Genomic DNA, 5,916 nt, shown 5'->3' with positions numbered 1-5,916 from the left:
ATTCAGAGGTTTTTATTGGCCAATATAATTCTGGCAGCAAAGTGTGTTCCTGTTATCTTCAACGACGTGGATGGAGCTAGAGGGTATTATGCTAAGCAAAATAAGTCAGTCAGAGAAAGACAAATACCATGTGATTTCACTCATCTGTGGAATTTAAGAAACAAAACAGATGAACATAGGGGAAGGGAAGGAAAAATAAAATAAGATGAAAATAGAGAGGGAGACAAACCTTCAGAGACTCTTAACTCTAGGAAACAAACTAAGGGTTGCTGGGGGGGTGGGGGAGAACGGTGGAACTGGGAGATGGATATTAAGGAGGGCATGTGATGTAATGAGCGCTGGGTGTTATATGCAACTGATGAATCACTTTACTTCTACCCCTGAAACTAATAATACGGTATATGTTAACTAGATTGAATTTAAATAAAAAATTAAAAAAAAAAAAGAAAATGAAAATATTTCTTGCTAAAAAAAGGTGTGTTCCTTCTCCTACATTAAGTACAATCATACTTTTTTTTAGGGGGGAAAGGATTTGATTGATTATATAATTTGATAGGTTTTACGTGCGTGGTAGAGCTTACCAATTTTCAAAACTTCCTTTCTCCTTTTAACACAGTAAATAGCTTGGATTTAGCATGTATTTATTGCCATCTTTATATTGGGATGTTTGCACGTGGTATTTGGGAGCAAACAGGCTATCTGGAATTCCATACATAATCAGACACGTCTCTGTTTCTCTCTTATTTTTTCTGCTTCATTGGACAGCTTTCTTTGTTTTCTGTAGCATTGATTAAATGCTATGTGTTAGGCACTGTTTTAAATGCTTTGAGGGTATTAACTTATTGAATCCTCCCCATAATTCTGTGTAGTAGGAATGACTATTACCTCCATTTGACTGACAAGGAAATGGAGTCACAGCAACACTAAGTGGCTAGTAGGTGGCAGCTGGGAATCGTCTGAAATGGACTCTGAACTATATACTCTGCTGTCTGGTCTGCACCACATACTCACTCACACTCTCACCGTAGTCTAACATCAGCCTTGCTCTTGTGGGAAATACTTGCCATTTCAAACAACCCCAGAGTGGGTGAGAAGTTAGGCTTAAATTATGAATCGGAAATCAAAAGACTAGGAACAAGTATTTCCGAAGGAAGAAATACAGATGTAAAAAAATGGCATGGAAAACTTAGACTGGATGTAGTAAAAAGAGCCATAGTTTATAGCTGAGCTGACATGGTATAAAATCCTAGTTGTGTAATTTGTTGGCTATGTGGCCTCTGAAAGTCTGCTAAAAAACATGAGCTTTGGTTTCCTTACCTCTAAAATTAGAGAAGTAAGGCTTACCTACCAGCCATTAAGGAATCATTGACAGCGTGTGGGCCATTTTAATGTTTCATATATGTAAGCTGATACCATTGAGAGGTGCTTGAGATACCAAGTATAGTCTGACCCCGTGATTTTTTTTATTCCCACAGAGATGACATGCAGTTTTGACAAAGTTTTGCAAAATGGGTAGACTTGTTGATTTTGGTGGAATTATAAATTGGTACTCTCTTTTTTGGAAAGCAGTATTGGCAGAATAAAGAAAAAAAATCCCTTGGCCCTGCGATTTCCCTGGGAGGGAGTGTCTTCTTAAATTTTGCATCGGTAGGCATTTTGTTTGCCTCAGCCTGGTCCCAGCTCTGAATGAATACATGAAGAAAAGGGTCAAATCATGTCAGGTCTGTGTTGTGAAAAAGGAGTGAAGAGTAAGGGTTTAACTACCCATCCAGTCTCTGAGGTGTGCTAGAGGGAGCTGGAGAAGAATACAAGATGATATGTTGCAGAGAGGAAATTTGGGCAGAAAACAATGTAATAGGAAATAACTGTTAGTGAAGTTCATGGACGGCTGGGAAAGTAAATTAATTCTGTGGGAAGTAAACCTTGAAGGATTTAAATTGGTGCTAAAGTAGAAGTGGAATATAATGAGTCAAGCTGAAGAGATAGGAACCATCAGGAAAGTCAAGTGACTACTTTTCAGACCCAGTGCTTTGACTTAATGAGGATAAAGGGATGCATTTGAAATGGGGTCCATGCCAGAAAAATTGTTCACTTTACATGTCCTTTGAATGTCTAATAGGCATCTCAAGCTTAACATGTCTTCATTGAAACTTTGGATTCTCATCCTTGAAAGATGCTATAACCTCTATAACTCAGGAAACGAACAGGGTTTTAGAGGCTCTGTACCAGGAACTGGAGACAAAGACCCAATATATATTTTTAATTATGTCACAGTGCTCCAGCCTGGGAAAAACATGGACATGGGATGGCCACCTTGCTGAACTCTATTTGTGGTTCATAGACAGTGATGGAGAGAAGGTTTCATAAGGCTTTGCTTGGCTTTCACGAATTGTTAAAATCCTTGTATTTAAACCTACAATTAAGTTGAGACAATCATATGGACCCATTATCCAGCTTCAAGAATAATCAACTCTTTACCAACATTGTTTTATTTATATCCACATCCAATAAAGGCTTCTTTCTCCCCTGGATAATTTGGAAGCAAATTCCAGGCACCATATCATTTCATCAGTATTTTAGTATGTATCTCTAAAAAATTAGATCAATAAATATTTTAGTATCATCTCTACAAGAAACTCTTTAAAAAAATCATAAATCCAAAACCTATAGCTAACCCCTGAATTTCTTAATACATCAAATATTCATTTTTTTAAAGATTTTATTTATTTATTCATGAGAGACACACAGAGAGAGGCAGAGACACAGGCAGAAGGAGAAGCAGGCCCCATGTGGGGAGCCTGATGTGAGACTCGATCCCGGGACTCCAGGATCATGCTCTGGGCCAGAGGCAGGCACTAAACCGTTGAGCCACCCAAGGATCTCCTCATCAAATATTCAATCAATGTTCACATTTTTCTGATTTTCTCATAAACTTGCTTTAAAAAAAAAAGCTTTTATTTATTTATTAGAGAGAGAGCACAAGCAGGAGGAGTGGGAGAGGGAGAAATAGGCTCCCTGCTGAGCAGGGAGCCCAATTCAGGGTCTGATCCCAAGACCTGAGCCCTAAGGCAGATGCTAACCAATTGAGCCACGTAGGCGCCTCATAAATTTGCTTTTTTTTAAGTTAGCTTGCATCAAGATCCAAATAAGGTTTATACATTACTACTGGTTGATATATCTCTTAAGTCATTTTAAATCTGTAGGTGTCTGCACCCGATGTTTATAGCAGCAATGTCCACAATAGCCAAACTGTGGAGGGAGCCTTGGGGTCCATCGACAGATGAATGGATAAAGAAGCTGTGGTCTATGTATACAATGGCATATTACTCAGCCGTTAGAAACGACAAATACCCACCTGGAGGGTATTATGCTGAGTGAAATAAGTCAGTTGGAGAAGGACAAACATTATATGGTCTCATTCATTTGAGGAATATAAAAAATAGTGAAAGAGAATAAAGGGGAAAGGAGAAAAAATGAGTGGGAAATATCAGAAAGGGAGACAGAACATGAGAGACTCCTAACTCTGGGAAACGAAAAAGGGGTGGTAGAAAGGGAGGTGGGCCGGGGGGGTGGGGGGGTGACTGGATGATGGGCACTGAGGGGGGCACTTGATGGGATGAGCACTGGGTGTTATGCTATATGTTGGCAAATTGAACTCCAACAAAAAATTTTAAAAAAGAAAAAATATATAATGTTTGTAAAGAGTCAAGTGCTCAATAACTGGTAACTATTATTTAGAAATGATTTTGAGTTAGTTTTCATAAAATCCACTAAAAACAAGAGTATTCTTTAAAAAAAATTAAAAAAATAAAAATTCAACAGAAAAAAAAATCTGTAGGTGTCCTCTCCCTCTCTCTATTCCCTACTCCCTTCACCCCACTCCCCACATGTGTTTTTGTAGGAAATACACCTAGTTGTTTGGAGTGTTTCCTACAGTCTAGATTTGGTAGATTATATCCCCATGATGTCATTTAATATATTCCTCTGTTCCATGTATTTCCTATAAAGTGGTTGTAGATCTAGAAGCTTCATCAGATTCAGGTAAAAATTTTTTGGCTAGAACAATTCATAGTATTGCTGTATACTTCCATAACAAAGCACATAACGTTTAGTTGTTTTTCTTTCTCTGATGTTGGTTGATGATCATTGGGTAGGTCCATTCTTTCATTAAGGGGGCAAAACAATGATATTTTAATTTTGTCATTCTGAGTCATTCTCTCCAGACTGCCTCAAGAGACTTTCTACCATACAGATCACAAATAACTAGGGTCCAGCTGCTGCACTTTGAAATCCAATGCTGCCTTGGAACTGAGGCCACGCCTCCCATCAGCAGCTACTCCAGTGACTGAGTGCAGTGGAGACACTAGGGAAGACATGGACTCCTTTGTCAGCTGACTTTGGCCAACCTTCCTTAGATTGCATAGCCCTTTTTAACACTTTCCACCAGCTTTCTTTCCCTCTCTTTTACTACCAATGCGATTTGCATCACAGTCCTACAGACATCCCAGCCTTTTCTTTCTCTCTCTCTATTTCCTTTCACATAAAAATTTTCTTGAAGAAAATCCCTTGCAATTCTTACCCAGTTTTGGTGTCTGCTTCTCAGGGAACAAGGACTGACACACATTCCTTCTTTATTTATTAGCTGGAATGCTTCTAAAATGAGAAAATTCTCTTTATCAACTATTTGTTTACCTTAAGGTATAATTCCTATACAAGGACAAATAAATTGTTCCCTTTATTTACTAGTTTTCAAAATGATAACCTGCTCCCTAGAATTTTTACAAGTATCCAATGAGTTTAAAAAAGTGTGTCATTATGAACCAATAAACATATTTGGTATGTTTCAATCCATTGTAGATATTATTCTTTTATTTAAAGATTTTAAAGTAATCTCTACACCTGATGTGGGGCTTGAACTCACAATCCCAAGATCAAGAATCATGTGCTTCACCAACTGAGCCCGACAGGTGCCTCTATTGCAGACGTCCTTCTTATTGATGGTAACATTGGGTTTTGGTAGATTCCTTGCTTTTTGTATGACACAATGTTCCCAGATTATTTTGCATATTTTCTGAGAGAGATATATCTCGGGCCTGAAATTGACCATTTCTCCAAGGAGTCTTCACTTGTAAAAGTGTTTTGGGATGTTAACATCTGTGAGAAGAAAAGAGGAAGAAGAATTGGGCAGAGGAACCATCAGGCCACCATCAGATGAAATCTGTCTATCAGCTAACCACATTCTTCACAGCTGGGCACCCATTCCTTTCTTAAAGGGAACCTAGGTAGGACATTGCAATGCCAGCAAGAGCAAGTGACTCAAGCCTAGCCAGTCAAGAGCTCTAGGTCATTGGAAACAATGATTGGACAAAATATTGGGCATATAACCTAAATAGAGCCAATCCAAATCCTTTCTGAAGATTGCTATAAGGAGGCTGGGAAGAAAAAGCTTTGTGTTTTCTGTTGGAATTGTTCAACTGGAATGAGAGCCTGGCATTGCCAGTGGCCATCTTCCTTGGCTAACTGAAGGACATCTGACTGTAAGAGGGGAGAATGACTCCAGTGTGTAGGCTCAGGTGACAGAGGATGGGAGAGAGTGAGAGAAGCATTGAGATTCTACTCCTTGCTTCAGACCCTGACTTCTGATAGTACTCCCTTAGATTAATTCCAATCCAAGGCCCAGTACACCACACCTCCCAGCTATGTGAGCCAACAAATACCCATTTTCTCCTTTTTAATTTGCTTAAAGAAGCTGAAGTTGAATTTAATTACTGTCACTTTGCAGCTAAAAAAACTCTTGAGTAATAATTTACTTAAAACTATACTCTCTTAGCAGTGGAAAATTACTCTTTGAGAGAACAAAGAATGATTCTTGTTTGATTTGCATTCCTGAGTCAACAGCAAAACTATCACTGAGGG

Source organism: Vulpes vulpes, chromosome 4 (assembly GCF_048418805.1).
Source record: "Vulpes vulpes isolate BD-2025 chromosome 4, VulVul3, whole genome shotgun sequence".
Lineage (NCBI taxonomy): Eukaryota > Metazoa > Chordata > Mammalia > Carnivora > Canidae > Vulpes > Vulpes vulpes.
This window is presented reverse-complemented; position numbering follows the sequence as displayed.